We start from the raw sequence: 22,979 nt of genomic DNA, 5'->3' as shown, positions 1-22,979 counted from the left end.
AAAAGGTGGCAGATTGGCCTGTTGTGATACTGTGGGTGGTACTTTGTCCTCCGCCTGTCTGTTGGCGGTGACCGCCGCGCTGTTTGTTTGTACCGCCGTGGCGGTCGGAGTGTTAAAGTGGCTGTCTTTGTTGGCGGTTTCCGCCACGGTCGTAATTGCAAACTTTTTACCACCGGCCTGTTGGCGGTCTTACCGCCGCTTTTACATCGACCGCCAGGGTTGTAATGACCACCAATGTCTGCCTTTAACTTTTATAAAAGCAGTCATTAGTCAGTCGGCTAATGAGTTGTCATTTCTATATTCCCCTACTGTAGCCACAGATATCACTAAGCTTAAAACACTTAAAATGTATTCCAGTAGTACACCCCACTGGACAGCCTGCATCTCTGTTTTATGTGCAACCAGATGATTTTTTTAAAATAGTTTTGCAATTATCACTGTTCCTTTTCTAGGGATTTCTGCATATGTCTGTGTACAGTTGAAAGCTGTTAGGTATTATTCTATTGTTTATTTTTCAGTTAGTTAAAACCACAACAATTACTAACTAATTATTTTATAAAATAAATAATAAAAATAGGTGGGAGGGGCACAAACAAGGAGCCAATTCTGTGGGAAATTGAAACCATAAATCAATCATATTTTTAACATATCTATGTCCAGTTCATAATTCGGAAAACAAATCTGTGAGTGGACCCAAAGCTTTGGTCAGAAACTTGCGGCTGGCACTTCTAATATGTTGTGTGCCTAACTATTTTCCCATTTTTCTCTTTGTCCATCTTCCCCCCTTTTCTGCTTTTCTCTTTCTGGTTCTGGGTCAAAGTCTGGTCATAGAAAGTAAGTCCTGGTCCCCAAAAATGAATGCTGTTAGGCCCCACATGCAAACATTGGCTCGAAATGTGCACCATGGATGTCTGATATTGACAGTGACTGTCTGCACCAGGTGGGGGAGGGGTTGTGAGTTGTCTGTATTAAGCCTGAGCTGTTGGTATGATTGTGGAAGCCTGGCTGGGAGGGTGATGGCAGACTAAGTTATGGTGGTTAGTATGGGTGCACAAGTTTTGCCCTGCTAGTTGTAGTGTCACATGAGTTATTAATGATGGAACTCTTTTGGCTCCTGATGGACTCCGTTAAACTGTGATGCAAGTGTTAGAGCATGGTGAAGTGAGTGTAGGTAGACAAATAGAGATGTGTTATACCCAACTCCATGTGTGGTGTAGTCACTAGCCGGTATCCAGGCTTGGGAAGTAGGTACAACTGGTGATAAGATAGGGGATAATTAACCCGGAGGTCAACAGAGCTCTCCAGAGAGTTTGCTGTGGTCCAAGCAAACTGATGCTGCATGCCAGGTGTGGCTCCATCGAAGTACTAAATTGACGTTTGGCGTAAGCGTAGTCAAAGCGCAACTCCAGACTGTGTGAATCACTTGAAAGCAACGGAAGCTTCACTGGGAAGTCTACACATTGTTGGCCAAGAACCTGCTGGCAAGGCCGTAAAGAGACGTACCGGGCTACTATGCAACATTGAGTTATACATTACAGGGAACGTTAATGCTGTAGGTGGATACAACGCAGTTTTGAAAGTGCAGCAAATAGCAACAGCAAATTGTAAGATAACACTGAGAGCAGAAGCCCTACAAGGCCGAGTTCAACCAGGTGTCAAACAGCACAAAAGATGCCTGAAAACAAAGCATTTGAGATAAAAGAAATGAACATCAGCTTACCAGATCCGATTAAAGAAACTCACCATACCACAGCACTGGGGAAGTGGCCCAAGGAGAAGTGCCTATGGTTGTGCTTATGGAGCTGGCACACCCGATATGGCATGCTACCAAAGCTGCTGAGTGGGGCTCAAAACAGCTCCAGAGGTCTTCAAAAACTGAAAGGCCAAGAGCGGCAATCTTAACAGTGAAAGACTGTTTTTTCAATGGAGACCAAGAAGTAGGTCACGTTTCCCACAGTTAACAAAGATGATCCAGAGGCCAGCATGTTGCAAGGCCTCAGAGATGGCTTGCTTAAACAAGTTAGCAAAGACCACCAACCAGCATTAGGGAGAAAGCTACTTTCTACATCAGTGAGTTCCACAAATGGTTATAATGCCGCTGAGTTCCTGAAACCACCACCACCATTCGATACCACCAACAAGTAGAATATTGGCAATCGATAGACTGCTTGGATAGAGATATTTGATTATTTCTTTGATACACTCTAAGAAGTAGATAACAAGAAGATTATCATATACCTTAAGAATCTTGCTGATGAGGGTGTAAAAGAAATCATAACGAAAATGCTGTGAGCATGACCAAGTTACATACAGTCAAGCTAAAGAAGCCTTGAATCTAAAGTTCAGTCTAATGCCAAAATCAGATTACGAAAGGTACATTTGCAGTCAAGAATGACAGCGAGTTGGTGAAACCATAGAAAAAATGTGTTGAGAGACTGGATACGCTCATCAAACACTGTAAATTCAATTAATTTAATGATGAGAGAGCAATATGTCTTAGAGCTATTAACAGGTGCCTGTCAGATTCATTCAGACGACGAATACTTAGAGAAACTCTGAGTCTGGAGCAGGTTCTCATGGATGCCTGAGCTTAAGAGCGTGCCGATCGACAGGCTTAGAAAATGGATGCCGGCCGTACCCAAAGTGAGTCAGCCAGGAACATGAAAAGTATTCAGAAGCACACAGGCTGAAGGACACAAAGTGATGTCTGCATGAAAAAAGAAGTTGTGTTTTAGGTGTGGATTTTCATTTCCTCACAAAGATAAATGTTCTGCCATTGAACAGAGATGCAAACACTGCAGGAAGGAGAACCACTTTGTAATGGCTTGCAAGGTGAGGGAAAAAGTACATTTGTCAAGGCAGGAAGACAAAATAGCCGCCCGAATGATCCAGAAGCAAAGTTTAATGTATGTCCACAGAGCCAAGCGACAACACCAGTTGAGACAAATCCACACCAAATGAAGTTGATCGGATTCTAACTCATTGTCTTAAAATTCTTCAGTATCAATATAATATGTAAGTGTAACACACAATACACATTGTGCAATCTCAATGTTTACCTCAGAAAAATGTGTGTAAATTGGACTGGCAGCATGTGAAGAAAAATACCAGTCAAAGAAAAGTTGGCATACAAATGCACCATAGTCATCCAAACATTGTCCGAAAATTACACTGAAAGTAAACAGAAGAGCATTGATAAACATTATTGTTGAGGAGAAATATAATGCACTATCTCCATTGCCAAGACTGATGCCATAGAAAACTAAGGTATTTCCATAGGCTGCATCAATGCTATTGAAACGTAAGGTTCGTTCGTAGTGACGATAAAACACAAGCAGACTAAAATGCAAGAGCCAATTCATGTGCTTCAAGATACAGCGTCAAGTTGTCCGTTTACTCGGTTTCAGCAGAGCTGCTGATATGGGACGGAGCTCAGTGAGCTACAACATGACTTCTCAGCACAAAATAATAAGTCAGGTCCCTTCGTTGCTTTGTGGGTTAGGAAAACTTCAGACTATGAAAGTACGATTAAATATTAATGAGTTCGTCCATCCTAATGCTCAAAGACATAGTCAAATTCCATTTCATTTACAAGAAGCTGTTGAAAAGAAATTCAAATCATTACTTAAACTTGATATCATTGAGCATTCTACTGGTCAAATGCCATGCGTTTCTCCCATAGTGGTAGTATCTAAAAAGGACAGTGAAGAAGCTGTACACATCTGTGTGGATATGCCTCAAGTGATCAAGGCAATTGAAAGAGAACGACATCCAGGTCTGCTCATTGCTGACAAGATAACACAACTGCATGGTGCGAAGGTCTTCTATTGCCTTGATTTAAATAAAGGATATCTGGTTTGAACTTGAGGAGAATTGCAGGTGCATTACAACCTTTTCTACACATATTGATCTATTTCAAAATAAAAGACTAAGGACCTGATTTAGATCCTGGCGGATGGAATACTCCTTAAAAAACGTGAAGGATATACCATCCGCCATATTACGATGCCCTTAGGATATAATGGGATCGTAACATGGTGGAGGGGACATCCGTCACATTTTTGATGTAGTGTTCCTGACCGCCAGGATCTAAATCAGGCCCTAAGTTTTAGTGTGTCATCAGCTGCAGAGCTCTTTCAAGATGTCACTTGACACATCATTTGGTCTATCATGAATGCTTTTAACCATAATGATGATATATTTATTTTCGGAGCTCCACAGAAGGAGCATGATAAAGCTCTCAAGCAAGTGTGTTGTTTACTTATTGATGCAGGTTTAACTTTGAATGCTGAGAAATTTGAATTCTATAGGAGAAAACTAAAGTTCTTTGGCCATATCTTTTCTGATGGTGTCATGACATCCAATCCAGCTAAAGTGCAAGCATTGTCAACTGCCAGTCCCCCACAAGATGTTTCCATGTTATGTTAATTCCTTAACATGGCCAGTTATTGTTCCAGGTACATATGAAGCTTTGCCCCTGAGAGTGCTCCATTGAGAGAACTGATGAAAAAGAATGGTTCATTTGACTGTTCACATGAATGCGAGCAAAGCTTTAAGAGAATCAAACAAGCTATTGAGAATGCTACTGAAATGGTGTATTTTAATCCAAAGCTTCATACATAAGTTGTTGTTGACGTTAGCCAAGTTAGGTGAGGTACAATCCTTGCACAGCACAGCGGACACCCAAATGCTTGAAGACATATTGCGGCAAGCAAAAGTTTGCCCCAAACGGAACATGCCTATTCACAACCTGAGAAATAAAGTTTAGCAATGGGTGAGAGTGTGACAATTTCCACGTGTTCTTATATGGAAAGCCTTCTACTCTTGTGATAGATCATCAAGCATTGTTGACCATCTTTGGCAATCCAAAGGCCAAGATTCCTCTTCGCATTGAACTTTGTGGTTGGTGATTATAAGAATACAACTACACAATCATGCAGGGTCCAGGAAAAGATCAAAACCCTGATGACTACTTCTCCAGAGTGCCTATACAGTATCATGGTACACCCCTTCCAAAATGGTTGAAGCCTACATAAATTTCATTGTGAAATCAAACACACCAGCTGCCATTTTGCTGGAGAAAATTGTCACTTCCACGGGTCAAGTTAGTGACATGTTAAAACTGAAAGACAATATTACACATCAGTCTTGGAACCAGCGCACTTGATCTCTTGCCAGTGACAGTGAATACCAGAAGTTTAAAAATGTAAAAGTTGAACTGTCTGTGACTCAAGAAGGCATTACTCTGGGGGATTTGAGAATTGTTATGCAGGGGAGTCTGTGATCACAGATAAAGCCCTCTTGACAATGGACATCACCTGATGGTGATTGTTGATGAATACTCCTGTTTTCCATTCTTAGAAGATTTCTCATCTATCACTCAAGAGAGAGTCACCAATAGATTAGATAGCTTCTTTGGGACACGGGTTGTTCTAAGCAGAGGGCGGAGTTCCAAAAACTCAGCTCTGCCAATGAAGCGGAGCTCCAGCACGGGCCTACTGAAAACCCCCTGACTGCTGTTGCTCCTGTATCGCCAGTGTAAATCATGGACACTTCTTTTGTCGGCTCTCAGATTCCAAAGACATGATCCAGATGAGTATGCAGAGCTCCAAGAAGGATCATCGAAGAATTATGATTGTGTATATATTGTAAAAAAAATGTTTTTTTTAGATTTAATAGAAGGGGAGATGTAGTGTTGTGAGAGTTATTAATGACAGAATTTTTTTGGCTTCTGAAGGACTCTGTAGAACTGTGATATGAGTGTTCGAGCATGATGAAGTGAATGTAGGTTGTAGGAAAGTGCCCTTTTTGACAGGGTCACCCCCACTTTTTGCCCAATGGTACTGAGGTTCTTCGACTGAAGTGCACTGGGTCCCTGCTAAACAGGTCCCCAGTGCCAGTGCTCGTTTCTTACAAAACAGGTATCATTGTCTTCAATTGTCACACTCCTCTACCTGTGCAAGTCCCTAGTAGTTGGTAACCCTGGTACCTAGGGCCTGGGTAGAGCTGTGGATCCCAAAGGACTGCAGCACGTATTGTGAAACCCTCAGGGATCCCCCTAAAAATGAGATGCACACAGATTCCACTGCAATCTGAATGCCCGGGTGCAAGCCAGGTGAAAGCACGACATGGCACACCCATTGTGTGCCATGTTACTATCACTGCATCTAGATATATGCCCTAAGGCAAGGTGCATTATAGTTGATGTGTGGACATATGTGCACAAGTAGATATGCCCCTGTAATGTCCAGCCCCATTGCTGAGGATTGCAAGTGAACAGGGAAGCCATCTTAAGGTAAGTGCTGGACACTCACCAACATCAGTGACCCAGCAACTAAATAGCTTCACTGAACCCTCATCTTAATAATTCCAGGCTGATGTCAGCCTCTAATTTATTATGACCTGCACCCTGAGGGCACCTTAGAGATGCCCCCCTGAACCTCACTAGTCTCTTAGGCCCATATTTATTATTTTTTAGCATCACATTTGCATAGTTTTTTTACGCAAAATTGGCGCAAACTTACAAAATACAATTGTATTTTGGAAGTTTGCCCTGCTTTTGCGCCAACAAATGACGCAAATGCGGTGCTAAAAAAGTATAAATATGGACCCTAGTGTGTTGGCTGACGGCTCTCGACCAGCTTGCCACCACTAGACAGGTTTCTGACCTCCTGGAGGTGAGAGCCTATGCTCTCAAAGGTCATAAACAAAGCTTGATCTGGAGAAGATAGTTGTCACCTACTCCAGCAGGATGGCTAGCTGATCTGCATACCTAGGCCAGGGACTTCAAGGTTCCTGTTGCCTTTAGTATACAAACCCCCCAGCTTCCCCAGACCTGGGTATAGCCACCCCTGCACCGAGGCTCATTTGGCACCAGCACAGACAGGGAAATTAGCTATTCAGTAGCCTCTGGGCTAACCACACCCCTAAGGGGGGCTACCCGAGGTGGACATTAAAGGAAGGGTTCCACCATCTTGTTTTTGGTTGGAAGTGTGCCTTCTTTGATAGGACTATGCCCATTCCCCACAGGAAGTGGTCATATAGGGTGTGTAACATCACAAAACAAAATAAAATGATGGACAGAGTGTTAACACTTTTCAAACACTCACCCCCAGTCACAGATCTGGGTTTAATCCATAGTTATTTTGCTCACCACGTCACCCCAGTTTAGACCCAGCCATATGCAAATCAGTCTTGACCCTTTTCCCCATGGGAACAGGCCAGCCCGAACTGCTAGGCCTGGTCCTCCCTGGACAGGAAACAAGCATCCTGGGACCAGTTTCAGGGTGTCACCCTTTATCAGCCAGGCTAGCTTGAATCCAGTGGCGCAGCGAGCAAGGGACCCGTGTCTGGGCATACCTCTGCCACTTAGGGCACACAAAGCAACATCACAAAATAAAATAAAATGATGGATGGAATGTTGAAACTTTTCAAACACTCACCCCCAGTCACAGATCTGGGTTTAATCCATCGTTCTTTTGCTTGCCACATAGACCCAGCCTTATGCAAATCAGGTTTGACCCTGTTCCCCATGGGAACAGTCCAGCCCGAACTGCTAAGCCAGGTCCTCCCTGGACAGGAAACAAGCATCTTGGGACCAGTTTCAGGGTATCACCCTTCATCAGCCAGGCTAGCTTGAATCCAGTGGCCTAGCGAGCAAGGGATCCACGTCTGGGCATTCCCCTGCCACTTAGGGCGCACAAAGCAACATCACAAAACAAAATAAAATGATGGACGGAGTGTTGAAACTTTTCAAACACTTTCCCCCAGTCACAGATCTGGGTTTAAGCCATTGTTATTTTGCTAGCTACGTCACCCCAGTTTAGACCCAGCCATATGCAAATCAGTCTTGACCCTGTTCCCCATGCGAACAGTCCAGCCCAAACTGCTAGGGACTGGTTTCAGGGTGTCACCCTTCATCAGCCAGGCTAGTCATTTCAAGTGTAAGTAGCCCATTGGCTACTACCCTACACATCCCTAAATGTCCCTAAATGCAGTATTTATTTTGCTGCCTGACACCAGAAGACAGAGGCCCTCATCACAACCCGGCAGTAAATCCCAATTACCGTTGTGCTGAAGGCTGCCAACATACCGTGGCGGCAGCCGAAAACCGCTACAGGTATTACGACCCACACCTTGTAATCCGCCACAATACAGACACCCACACAAGTTCGCCACACCAAAGGTCAGTGATAAACTGGCGATACCAAAACCTACACCGTCACACCAACAAGAATACGCCCACACTATCACGACCCACGAATCAACGCGGCGGTCTTTCAACCGCGGTAATCCGTTGGTGGTACACACCGCAGCGCTCAAAATACACACACACTTACAAAACACAACCACATTGGAGAATTCGAAATACACACACCTGATACACATACACACACCACATCCACACACTTACACCACTATTAAACACACACCCACATTACCCACAAACCCTTACAACAAAATGTTTTGGAAAAAGGTGAGAGAGAGAGCATAGCAAACACAACACCAGCATCTACAGGCACACAACAGCATCACTCATACAACATCCACGCACCTCAAACAACACACCCCAACACAACACCTCACACAGCACAACAACCAGCACCTCACACATCACTCACACCACATTATGGCACCTCAAGGACACCCCAGATTTTCTGAGGAGGAGCTCAGAGTCATGGTGGAGGAAATCATCCGGGTAGAGCCACAGCTATTTGGATCACAGGTGCAGCACACCTCCATTGCTAGGAAGATGAAGCTATGGCGGAGAATAGTCAACAGGGTCAACGCTGTGGGACAGCATTCAAGAACACAGGATGACATCAGGAAGAGGTGGAACGACCTACGGGGGAAGGTGCATTCAGTGGTATCCAGACACCAGATTGCTGTACAGAGGACTGGCGGTGGACCCCCACCTCCTCCCCCACAACTAACAAAATGGGAGGAGCAAGTCTTGGCAATACTGCATCCTGAGGGCCTCGCAGGAATAGTAGGATGACTGGACTCTGGTAAATGAAATCTTTACTACTATATCCCCCCACCCAACCTACATGCCATCACATACCCCCACCCTCACCCTCACCCCCATCACTCCAACACCTCACATATGCCCCACTATCACAAACCACCCATCCCAATACCAAGGCCCTGCATGCAACACCTACGCATGGACCCCGATCACCAAAGCATGTCCAGTACAGATACCCACCCAGACCCCAAAACAACAATCACACAAGGGCAAACACAATAATGCAAGCACAGGAGGCTAACTCACCCAATGCACAAGATGGCACACACAGATACTAAAACTATGCATTTACACCCCAACAGGACCCATACCCAACGTCACCGGACAGGAGGTGCCAGACATATCCAGTCCCCTCACAGAAGAGGCCAACAGTGATGTCAGCAGCTCTGCACGCCTGGATCTAGATGACCAGCCCTGCCCATCAGGGACCTCTGGACAGTTGGTTACCCTGACACTGACACAAGCCACCACAGGCCCTCCTCCCTCAGGAAACACCACCACAGCACCCACCCAGCGGGCCCATGCCACTGTCCCCAGGACACGTCAATCAGCAGTGTGTCCACCACTACAGGGACCCCAGGCAAACCCACCAACCCAAGACAATCAGGGACCTTGGGTCAGTGGCAGTGGACACACGGTTCAGGGGACAGAGGCACAGGACAACAGGGAAGCTGGGAGGACTGCTGTGCGACAGGAAGAGGACAGGCCCAGGGAACCCACTCTCCACGAGGCACTCTCCAACATCATGGGAGCATACCACCATTCCCAAGAGACCATGTACACAGTACTGGCCAAGTTTTAGGAGACCCAGTGGCTGCAGGAGGAACACTACCATGGGATCAGGGAGGACTTGAAGTCCATTAACACCACCCTGGTCACCATTGCAGGGGTGCTGGCAGACCTGGCCAACACCATGAGGGACACAGTGGGACACAGACAGGCCCTGACACTAGCCTGGATGATGAACAGCCCTCCTCCTCCGCCGGCGCTAGTGGACAGGAGGCACCGCCACAGGACCAACAGGCCACCAGCACCTCACCCCCTGCAAAAGGAGAACCACCCCGCAAACGGTCCCTGAGATCCAGGAACAAGACAGAGAACATTGCCAAGACCCCCGCCAGGAAATAAGACCCGCCAGATTTTCACCCTTCTGTCCCACTTTGTCACCCTGTCAACCTTAAACTGCCATTGCTCCCCTTCCTATGCCCCCATGGACAATGCACCTGTGAGACCAAGAGACTGAACTCTACCATGGACATTCCTCCACCATCACCCCAGCCCATTGCACACTCCTCTCCACTTATTAGCACAGAAATAAACACCCTTGAATCACAAATCAATCTGGAGTCAGTCTGTACTTTCACAAATGTGTCATTGCAACCTCTCAGAAATATAGCAATGCCAATGTACATGTTTGCATACCAATGTTACACAGTTGGTGGGCAGCAGTAAAAATAGCAGAGGGCACAAAGTGGGACCCAGATCTGTGAAATGGAAAGGCAAAGTGACATGTCAGGGTCCATGCACAGAGATAAAAAGGCAGATTCATGCTATGTCCTACAGTAGTATGAGATGTAGGAAGCAGTGCCATCCCCTCACCTGTGTCTCACTGGAAATATTGCATGATGATGTTGTTTCGGTTGTCTATATCTTCTTCTTCTGTCTCCTCTTCTTCACTGTCCTCAGGCTCCACAGCTGCCACAAGACCAGCATCAGGCACATCCTCCTGCAGGAAAGGCACCTGGCGTCGCAAAGCCAGGTTGTGCAACATACAGCATGCCACGATTATCTGGCACACCTTCTTCGGTGAGTAGTATAGGGATCCACCTGTCAGATGGAGGTACTGGAATCTGGCCTTCAGGAGGCCGAAGGTGCGCTCTATTATCCTCCTAGTTCGTCCATGTGCCTCATTGTAGCGTTCCTCTGCCCTTGTCTTGGGATGCCTCACTGGGGTCAGTACCCAGGACAGGTTGGGGTAACCTGAGTCACCTGCAGATATCGAGGGACAACTGTTAGACATCCTCCAAACATTAGGGAATCTCCCATACCCAGACACCTATGTCAAATGTGTGGGGACCTTGGCCAAAACGGTGTCTCTGGAGTTGCCCCATCACATAAGGGATGCTGCTATTCCTCAAAATGTAAGCGTCAAGCACAGAGCCTGGATACTTGGCATTCACATGGGAGATGTACTGGTCTGCCAAACACACCATCTGCACATTCATTGAATGGTAGCTTTTCCGGTTTCTGCACACCTGTTCATTCCTGCGGGGGGGACAAATGCCATATGTGTACCATCAATGGCACCAATGATATTGGGGATATGTCCCAGTGCATAAAAGTCACCTTTCACTGTGGGCAGATCCTCCACCTGAGGGAAAACGATGTAGCTGCGCATGTGTTTCAGCAGGGCAGATAACACTCTGGACAACACGTTGGAGAACATTGGCTGTGACATCCCTGATGCCATGGCCACTGTTGTTTGAAAAGACTCACTTGCCAGGAAATGGAGCACTGACAGGACCTGCACTAGAGGGGGGATTCCTGTGGGATGGTGGATAGCTGACATCAGGTCTGGCTCCAACTGGGCACACAGTTCCTGAATTGTTGCATGATCAAGTCTGTAAGTGATAATGATGTGTCTGTCTCCCATTATCAACAGATCCACCAGGGGGCTGTACACCAGAGGATGCTGCCATCTCATCACCTACCCCAGCGGACGTGCCCTATGGAGGAGAAGGGTGAGCAGAGGGTCATACACCACATAAGTTTCACAAGGCTGTTTAGCACAATCGTAAAATTATCTCTATGTGCCTTTGTCTGTCCGTATTCCTGACCAAAATAGGTGTGACGCAGCTAGTTGGCCTGCCATGTGGCCCACTGACATGGCGGCTGCCTGACCTGTAAGGAGGGACAAGGGGAAATGAGGTAACTGCGCTGGCGTGCAGCGTTGCGGTAGGCAGACGAAGACAGCTGCGCAATTCAGCATTGGTTATCATTGGGCCCTATGGGTTCCAGGAGCCAATGACGATGTACGCCTGTGGTGACGGTACGCACCGTCACAGACGTGACCGCCATTTTCTATCTGTTCCCTCACTTGATACCTGACCTTCAACAGGAGAGGACCTACACTGCAAGTGCTGCTGTGACCTGCGTCTGGAAGCGACAATGGCTACAGTGTCTGGGGAAAGGGCCCCTGCCTTCAATGCGGAGGAGTTGGAGAAACTGGTGGATGGGGTCCTCCCCCAGTACACGCTACTCTACGGTCCTCCAGACAAACAGGTGAGTGAACCGTGTGCATGGTGGAAGGGACATGATTGTATGGAGTGTCGTGGATGGAAGAGACGGGGGGACAGGCCAGCATGTGAGGATGGTGAGTGTATGTTTTTCTGGGACAGGGTGGGAGGTTTGAGGCCAATGTGTGAGAAGAACTGTACGGGAGAGTTACATCCTTTTTTCCTTCACTATTCCTCTAGGTCAGCGCCCACCAGAAGAAGGGTATTTGGCATGCCATCGTCAAGGGAGTGCGGACCATAGGGGTCTACCATAGACGGAGCACCCACTGCCGGAAAAGATGGGAAGACCTGCGCCGCTGGAGCAAGAAGACGGCGGCGGCCCAAATGGGGATGGCCTCCCAATGTGGAATGGCTGCCCGTCGCATCATGATCCCGCTGATGTACCGGATCCTGGCAGTGGCATATCCTGAGTTGGATGGGTGCTTAAGGGCATCACACCAGCCACAAGGGGGTGAGTACACTCTCATTCAGCTGACTCGGCACGCTTGACGAGGTGTCTGGGTGGGGGAGGTGGGCTGTGGGTTCCCCTAGACCAGGGCAGACGCTCAAAAGTAGATCCATTGATTTGCAGGCTCATTCCCACTCCAACCTCAAAGGTGGTATTTGCCCTCTACAGCTAGTCAGGCTCCCACGGGTTCCAGCTGTGCATGAAATGGGTCTAGACAGAGTCCCCCTTGGGCATGTGCATTTCGCATGCACTGTTAGTGCATGGCTTAGTGCATAGGGCTTCTCCCTGTGTGTTGTGTCCGCCAACGGTAGTGGTGTTGCAGGCATTGACCATGTGTCTCCTCTGTCTTTCCCCCCCTTTTTGTTTTGTCACCCTGTCCTTATGTGCATTAGCATCATCTGGCGGAGGAGCATGGGCACTGGAGCAGGACGGAGCTGCAACCCACATGGCCCTAGAGGGTGAAGTAACAGACTCAGAGGGCACCAGTGGGACGGAGGGTGAGGGGAGCTCCACGATGGGGACAGGAGCAGACATTAGCAACAGCGACTCTTCCTCTGACTTGCGGTGGCGGGCACCTCTGTGCCTACTGCAACAACAGGTACAGCCGCCACCCCCCTACCAGCCCCACCCTCCCAGCAGCCCCTCATCGAGTTTCCCATGCCCGTTCACCCATGAGGGTGGGCATCTCCTTCGCCCCAGGCACCTCAGGCCCTGCCCCAGTCAGCCCTGCTGCCCTCAGTGAGGAGGCTATTGACCTCCTGAGATCCCTCACTGTTGGGCAGTGAACCATTTTGAATGCCATCCAGGGTGTTGAGAGGCATTTGCAGCAAACAAATGCATACCTGGAGGGCATTCATTCTGGCGTGGCGGCCCAACAGAGGGCATTTCAGGCTCTGGCCTCAGCACTGATGGCAGCCATTGCCCTGTGTCCAGCTTCCCCTCTCCAACTTCCTCTACCCAGACCCAATCCCCTGTATCTCAGCCTATCCCAAGCACACCATCAGACCAGCATGCACACTCATCAACACACAAGAGTGGACATGGAAAACATAAGCACCACACATCCCACAGGCACTCACGCAAGCACCATCCCCAGGCAGACACACCAACATCCACTGCCTCCACTGAGTCCTCCTCCTCCACGTCCTCCTCCTCCTCCCTCACTGTCTTGTCCCCACTCACACCTGCATGCACTACATCTTCATCCACTCCCTCCATCACCAGCACACCCATCACCACACACCGCTCATGTGCAATCACCACCCCCACTACCATTCTCACATCCCCTGTGTCCTCTCCCAGTGGGTCTGTGAGCCCTCCTCCCAAACTACACAAACGCAGGCACACACCCACCCAACAGCCATCCACCTCACAACAGCCTCCGGCCCATGCACCTTCACCCACATTCAGCAGACGTACACCTTCTACAACCACTACCTCTTCCTCCACTCCCAATCCCCCTCCATCTTCCCGTCCCAATGTGTCTAAGAAACTCTTCCTGGCTAACATTGACCTCCTCCCTACACCTCCCCCCGTCCTTCCACTAGGGCCAGGCTGTCCAGGTCCCAGCACAGCACCTCAGCCACCAAATCATCCAGCACTGTGGTCTCAGTAAGTCCGGTCACATCGCGGGCGGCACCCATCAGGGCTGCCAGTGTGCCACCTAGCGAGGCCAAGGATCAACCCATTCCGCCACCTGCCAAGGAGAAGAAGGTGCCCACATGCCGGACGGAGAAGCAGCACCCACCACCCAGCAAGGGCTCCTCCAAGCCAAAAGGGGACAGTGCAAAAGACCAGCAGCGACATCAAAGGTGGGGAAGGGACACAAAGCGAAGGGCACTGAGCCTCCGGCTGAGGGACCAAAGTCACCCCATCTGGCAACCAGAACAGCAACCTGTACGGCCGTGGGCACCACCACCTGCACCGCCACCTGCACTGCCACCTGCACGTAGGCTGCCTCAGCAACAGTCCCCAGCATCATCCCCATTGGGCAGCCGTCTGAGGCTGCAGGAGACATCCTGCTGTGTCCCTCCACAGGTGCTGACACATTCACGACCGCCAGCATCTCCGCCACAGACACCGCCGCAACCACCGCCACCAGCCCCACGACGTGCTCTGACAGTGCCACCACAGCTGATATGGCTATCATCCCCAGTGGGCAGCCATCTGAGGCTGCAGAAGATGTCCTTGACCCTGCACAGCGTACATGAGGCACGACACCCAGCACTGTTTGTACCTGCAGGTGGCAGGCAAAGTCGCAGCAGGGTGGAGTGTGTCTCTGCCTCCATGGAGTATCATGCTACCTGTTCCCATGCAATCTCGTGGCACGCACACCCAGGTGAGATAATGGGACCTGCCACACTGCATGTGAAGCACTCTGGGCACAATGCCCCCTCCAGAACCAGTGGAGAAAAGCATCCACTCCCCCAGTCCTTGGCAGAATGAAGCACTCTGGGCACAATGCCCCCTCCAGAACCAGTTGAGACAAGCATCCACTCCCCCAGTCCTTTGCAGGATGAAGCACTCTGGGCACAATGCCCCCTCCAGAACCAGTGGAGACAAGCATCCACTCCCCCAACCCTTGGCAGGATGAAGCACTCTGGGCACAATGCCCCCTCCAGAACCAGTGGAGAATGACATCCACTTGAGAGACTGTGGCTTCGTACTCCCCAGGATAAAGCAGTGGGCAAACCACCCACTGGAGAGACTTGAGAGACTGTGTCTTTGCACTCCTCTGGATAAAGCAGTGGGCAAACCACCCACTGGAAAGACTTGAGAGACTGTGGCTTTTCACTCCCCAGGATAAAGCAGTGGGCAAACCACCCACTGGAGAGACTTGGGAGACTGTGGCTTTTCACTCCCCAGGATAAAGCAGTGGGCAAACCACCCACTGGAGAGACTTGAGGGACTGTAGCTTTGCACTCCCCAGGACCAATCAGTGGGCATGGAGCCCCCTTGTGGAGCAGTGGCGTTGTCCGTTCATCGGGCTGAGGTGCCCCCCCCTTCCCCTTCCCCCTGAGGTGCCTGTTTATTTTCGATCTGATGCCCCAGCAGTGTTCTCTCCATTTCGAGTCAGGTATCCTGTGTGGGCTTCACCCCTGCATTTTGGGACCACTGGTCCACGGACAATGACTTCATTACTATCCGGACTTGTGTAGTTGGTGTACATATTTGTATATACTGATATTTTAATTTTGGCCTATCGGATTTTTCAATGATTACACTTGTACCAATCATTTCATTTTGTCCTTGTGTTCTTCCAGGGGGTGACGAGGTGTATATGTAATGTTGCTGCATGTATTTGTGTCTATGGTGTTGTGGGTGAGGGTGAGGGTGGGGGTGTTGCCTGTTGCGTGTGTGTGTGTCACTCTCTTTTCCCTCCTCCCCTCCCCTGTGTGCTATGTGCAGAACTCACTGTGGTCATCGCCGGCACCTTTGCTGCTCCTGATACAAGAGGAGGTAATCCAACCTGGACAGGACGTGTAACTCGGGCTCCATGGTGTCCTGGTTCCTCGTTGGGTGTTGAAAGGTGAGTAGTTTCCCTTCTGTGTACTGTTTCCACAGTGCTTTTGATGGCGTTGGTACCGCCCCGGAAAAGGTGGCGGATAGGCCTGTTGTAATACAGTGGGCGGAACTTTGTCTTCCGTCTGTCTGTTGGCGGTTACCGCTGTGGTGTTTGTTTCTACCGCCGTGGCGGTCGGAGTGTTAATGTGGCTGTCTATGTTGGCGGTTTCCGCCATGGTCGTGATCTCATTTTTTTTACCACCAGCCTGTTGGCGGTATTACCGCCACTTTAACACCGACCGCCAGGGTTGTAATGAGGGCCAGATTCTCTGGACCCAAAAAGAAGAACACTGAGAAGCCATGAAAAACAAGAACAGAGTAGCAGATCCTGACTTGGCCATGACCCTGCCAGCCTGTCTGCTGTCCTCAACAATTGCACCAAAGTCTTCTTGTCGTACAGCTGCTCTTCCTCCATGAAGCCTAGGTGGACTGCCAGCATTTCTAAAAGCACCTATGGAGTAGCAGAGTTACTTTCCTGCACCCTGCAGGCACCGAAGAAGAACCTTGAGGACTCCGATACACCTAATACCCGATACCGGACAGCACCACTACACCCTTGCCCCCTAGCCCGAATCAAAGTGGGCTAACCAAGCATGTGTTGCCCAAAGCCCTTCAGGACATGAGCCCACCTGAGTTCCGCAGCTGTTGACTCCCCAACGCCACCTGCAGTCTCTTTGTGCAGACTTCCTCTACCATGACTGTCTCTAGTGACAAAGACCTGCCGCCTCAGGGCACCTCTGAACCAACCCTCCCAAACAGAAGAGAAGAGGACCAGAGGTGTCCCTAAGTCTCAGAGCATCGGAAGACTTGAGCCCCCCCCATTGATTCAGTCGGACTGGCGCCTCAGTCCTCACTTGCAGCTTCTTTCCCCCAACACTGTTTCCCATTGAAACCAGTGGTGCACCACTGCACCCAGATGCCCCAGAGCTCATCAAGGTGACCTGTTGGTGTTGCCTTGGACAGTGCTACACACTTACCTTAAACCCTGGAAACTGGTACTGTAAGTCACTGTTGAATGTGTTTTTCTCTGTCGGTTTGCATTGCTGCTTTAAAGATACTTCAAGTATTTTGTTTGTTTTCCTCAAATTACATCAGTATTTATTCTTGCAACAGTATTCTGGTATTGAAACATAACATAACATAATATAAACAGAGTATCTATTTTTCTAGCAATAGGTTTTGAGATCCCTCTAATGTGTGCGTCTCATTTATGGCCTCTGTGAGTACCACAAATGCTTAGCACTACCTCCTGATAAGCCTAACTGCTCGCCCACACTACCACAAAAGAGAGCTTTTGGGACTGTCATTTGTAACCCAGTAAACCAGTGAGGGTCACCAGGACTTTCTGCATAGTGTCCCCAAACATTGGTGCACTACACAAATAGAAAAGCTCAAAAACTGTGGTGGTGTGATATACTGTCAAATTTAGTGCCTATCACAGGTCACCAAATGTTCAATCCCAAATCGTGAATTTCCGGGAACCCTGACCTCAGCACACAGAAAGAAACCCTTTCTTTATGGAAGAGGTGGTCTCACACACTTAGGGGCAGATTTAAGGAACGTAGTGCTGCACTGTATCTCTTAGATTTCTTTGTGCCATTTTTTTGATCCCCCCCCAACAAGAGAATGCCCCCTTTACATACATTATGCCTGACGCAGGCATAAAGTAGCACAAAGGGTTACAAAGTGGTACAATGCATCCATTGCAACACTTTGTAAATAAGGCATGGGGAAGGGCCACCTTCGTGCTGCATTAGTGTAAAACAAAATGGCATTAAAGAGTGCTAAAATGGCACTAGGCCCTCTTAAATTAGGGCCTTTATTGTGTCATGCTTCATCATTTACCACCTCTCCCCACCTAGTAGAACCATGTCACCAGGGCAAACTCAACCTCTTGGTGATCCTAAATAAGAGTGAGTTCTTAGATATTGATTTACTGGGTAGTAGATGGGATTCAGATATGTTAAAAATACCTTGCGGACTACCAGTAAATTCAACCTTTATTAGTGATGTCTGTAGGCATGGTTAAAAACAATGAAACGGTACTCCTGAGGATAATGACTCAAACCGTTTTATATTGCCAACATGTTTCTGCCCTCACAAAGAGCCTATCCTGGTCTAGGGCATACTCTAGGGCTGTGGATCCCTATTCAGAGTAGTGAGCTAGCACATATACAAATTATGATCATAAAATTGCCCAAGTTCTATCTGGGTGAAGGTGTTTTTTTGAGAGCCCTAAGTTATAGGAGGCACAGGCTCCTGGTCTGGGGCTAGGATGATGTCCTTTGTAGTCACACAGGCATCAAAAGGTACATCGTTCTCCGATCCTACTCTGGCCAGCTCCCAGCCACTTGCATTATATAAATAGCCAGCTTCCTACACAGGTTGAGACTGTTGAGTTTGTAGTTACACGCAGAAGAATAAGGATGTGTAATACCCAGTTCTATGTATGGCATAGTCCTTGGTGGAAAACCCACGTTTGGAAAGACGCTACACTAGTTACTAATGTGATTTTAGAGAATTGATGATGGAAAGATGTACACATATTGTCTACTGGACAAAGTTGGTGTCCGATATGTCGGCCATTCCCTTTTATTTACCTTTTGGTGTGCATGTGCACTACTTTGGACATTGAGCAATCCTTCGTTAGTTTTTGTTTTCCAAATCATGGCAACCTCCATCCCAAGCTTTAAAAATGTCTCAATTATAGAGAGCATGATAGAAAGGCGCAGAATGACACATTTATATTAATTGCAGGAACCTGCTTAAGGGGCATTACGAGGAGCACAATATGAGCAAAAAATGTCTGAATGAAACACTTTTTGGGGACCACATATAGGACTTTGTGGGATACATACGGGGCCAGATTTAAGAAGCCCTTAGCGTCGCCTAGCGCCACGTTAGTGTCATTTTTTTACACTAATGTGGCATTAGGTTTGCAAAAATGCTGCACCATATTTACAAAGCGGCACAATGCATGCATTGCGCCACTTTGTAAACCCTTCTGCCACATTATGCCTGCTCCAGGCATAGTGTATGCAAGGGGGCGTTCTGGCATTAGGATGCCCAATAAAATGGCACAGTGGAATCTGTGAGATTCCACTGCACCATTTCTAGTGGCATTTTTAACACCTAACTAAGGCAGGTGTTAAATGAAGCTCCCATTGTTTTCATTGGGCCTCCAGTCACTTTGCAGGAGTAGCGTCAACATTTTTTGGCGCTAATCCTGTTAAGCAACAAACTAGCATTAAAATTTATGACACTAGTTCCCTAACATATGCCTTGGTGTGCTATATCATAAATACGGCGCACACATGTTGGCGTTAGGGGTGCACAAGAAAAGTGGCCCATCATGACATGATGCACCACTTTTCAGAAATTTGCCCTAAAGTGCGCATTTAAAAAATCAAACAGGGTTTATTTAGAGAATCGAGATGCAGTTTGACAGAAACTAAAGGACCTTCTTTGAGCCACGCAAGCGACGTTCTGTTACTTCTGATTTTACGCTCTTCAAGACCAGCAGACCTTTTAGAAGACAACCCTCGTTTTGTAAAAGCTCCAGGTCGAAATAAGGCCATGCCGTGTGACGCAAAAGCAGCATGACTGAGCCTCGTGCCCTACACCCAGCCGCGTCCATTTATTTTCTCATTCGCCATCCCATCCTCTTGACAGGCCGGATCGATAAAAGGTCAATAACGCAGCACATCCTTCTTCATCCAATCTCAATCTTGCTCGTTCTGACACGCCCTCCGCCCAGAGTGCCCTTTTCCTGTCTCACACACTGGACCTTTTTTTGTCAATAAATTATCACTGCTCAATTAAGTCACCACTTCCCCAACAGCTCTGTGGACACATTTGCTCCATTAAAATAGGCATCAACGTCTGAACACTGCAAAAAATACGCCGAGAGCAACCTCTGGGAAAGCAAATGTTTGTAAATTTGTCAAGAATTGTGGCAAATCATTGGTGATTTTACTGAACATCAAAAAATGTACATGCATATTTGCACCTAAGTACATTGCCTGGTTTTCAAAAAGGGGTGCCCTGGGGTAGCAGCTAATACCTCTCGTTTGCCCGTTGGTACCCCCTGAAACTGGCATTGCTACCCTTTATCTCAGGGTTCATGAAAGCAACCGCAGGAAAAGAGGGAGAGCAGGGATCTAGGAGTTCTGTTAACTTTCATTATTTTCAACATTTCTCCCTTTTCCTAAGCTCTAAGGGGATGTTGCGGTTCTAATGGTTCGTCAAATAGTGAACTCTGTAATGTCATCAAGGGTCAAAGAGTGTGCGATGTCACTTCCACTTCCCCTAAGTTTTGGCGACTCCATGTCCATTATTCAGTGTCATGAAATGTGTCTTTATTTGAATTTGACCTCCACTGGGAACAGTGGCTCATAACACTCAACACTCTACTGTGATAAAAATTGAGAAACCCTAGACAGCTCATAAACTTAGGCACTGGTGGGGGGAAACAGCGAGAATAAATGCAAAATAAAATGCCACAGCATTTACTTAGGCTGTTGGCCCATTAAAATGTACATTACGGCATGAGTCCTAGTTGAATTCGCCACAAATTATTTTCCCAGTGTGAATTTTAAACATTTACTCCAGTATGCTCCCTCGCACTTCATCACAGTGAATGGTTAGCTGTATGAAAATAGGGTGTTTTCATTTCAACTTTCTGATTCCCTATATTATGGGTATTTCTACTGTTCTTCTGTTCTCCCACCCTCATCAGTCTGCTCCATTAAGTAGTGAGCAGCAGGCTGGGACGCATTGGAAGTTGCTGCCAGGCATTCCTCAGTTATAGCAGTACAGCTGGGAACTTTCTCACACCGATAATTAGCTCCTCTCCACAAAATCAACAACTGTCCTTCTCTGGGGAAGTCAGCACTCTTGATCAACAAATGGATATACAAAGTCAAATCAGACAAGGTGCTCATTAGGGTCCATGTTTCATTCGATTGTTAACATTGCTGCTTCTCACTCTAGACACCTCTCTGCCATAACTGTTCAGCTCTTTTCCCAACCTTTATAATTGCCTCACGTTAGCAGTGGTTAAAACTTGTATTTGACCCAGGAAATCTGTCTATAACAAGCTCATTAATGTCAGCAGCTTCTTTAGTCCTGCAAAAGCGTGTGATGTACTGAAGACTTTGGGCTGATCATATGGATACATATGGATGCATATATTATTTCTACAGTGCAAACCTAGCCAAAAGACACTGGAACACATATGAATAAACTTCTGAGCCCTACATAGAGCTGAAGGATTATCACCCATGGAGCAATCCCTGATGACCCTAGATTAGAAAGAGTTGACAGCAGTGTCACAGCTCTGTTGCTAGACCTGTCAATATCATTTGACACCTTTAGCCAAGTTGTATTGATTGGCTGTGTCGGGGTGATGGGACTGACAGGCATAAAAATCCTGTCTCGATCCAGTCTGAGATGTCTCTCAATCAATTGTTCTTCTCTTTCATCTAAGATGGAGTCAGTCGATTGAAGGGTGCTCCTGGGATGTTCGCTGTCTTCCATCTTTGGCTCTACATAAATCTTTTCACTGGTGTTCACAAACACAGTAAAAGGTCAACATCCAGGTTAATAAGCTACAGTGAAACTAGGAAAAACAGAAAAAAAAAATACTAGTGACCCTAGACTCTCACCCTAAACCTACCCCTTTTAGAGTTTACATTCCACTGATTGCCAAGATCCATTTGAAGAAATGTGAGGTATACATGTCGGCCAATAGCGCTCATGTGCTTCTGGGGGACCACCACACGCCAGGTCATTAAATACACTTTCTCAAGTCCTGAAATTTTCATCTACAAATCAATGAGTTCAAGTGTGTTTTCCATATTAATGGAAGCAAAACAAAACAATAACACCCAGACTACATTGTACTGTCAAACAAAAGTCTGGACACCCCAGATGATTCTGGAGAAAGGAGGTGATGTAGGTCGCAGGGCTTCGGTGTTTTGAACTCATTCACTCCAGTTTTCCTTTTGTATTTCTTATGATATGTTCTGTATTTATGAGATGATAAACCACAGAGACAATATTGCAAGAAAACGGTGGAGGGAAGAAATTCACCATACCCGAATTGTAAATTTCAACAACTCTCACTCCCTATGCCTGACGCCCGCCTCCCATTTACTACACATCATTTCTCTCTTCTCTCTCTGTCATTCAATACTTTGCCTATAACTCTGTACAGGCCCTTTCCTTCCTCATCCCTGTTTCGCCCTTCATCTCTGTCTGCTGTTCTGTTCTCTTCCTTTCTCCTTGTCTCTTTCTTTAAATATCACTCAGTTTCTCCCTGCGCCTTTTCATCTCCACCTCTCCCTCCAGTTCTCCTCCCTTTTCCTCTCCCCCTTTCTGCCTCCGATTTTCTTCTCCGGCTAAACCTCTCCCACTCACTCTCTCCACGGGGCGGTCAGGTTGGCCATTTTTGAGGAGAAGAAGCTAATGCATTCCTGTATTCTCTATGAATCGTGTTAATTGTAGTTTTATGTTTGTACTTGAAAATGAAAAACTAAAATAGAACAAAGCTAATTAAACTCAAGCCTGTAAAGGCATTCACATCGTGACTGGTTCTTTTCTCTGGTATAATATCTCGGCATACAAACATTTTGAACTAAAT

This window comes from Pleurodeles waltl, chromosome 9 (genome assembly GCF_031143425.1).
Source record: "Pleurodeles waltl isolate 20211129_DDA chromosome 9, aPleWal1.hap1.20221129, whole genome shotgun sequence".
Taxonomy (NCBI): Eukaryota; Metazoa; Chordata; class Amphibia; order Caudata; family Salamandridae; genus Pleurodeles; species Pleurodeles waltl.
Note: the sequence above shows the minus strand (reverse complement) of the source record.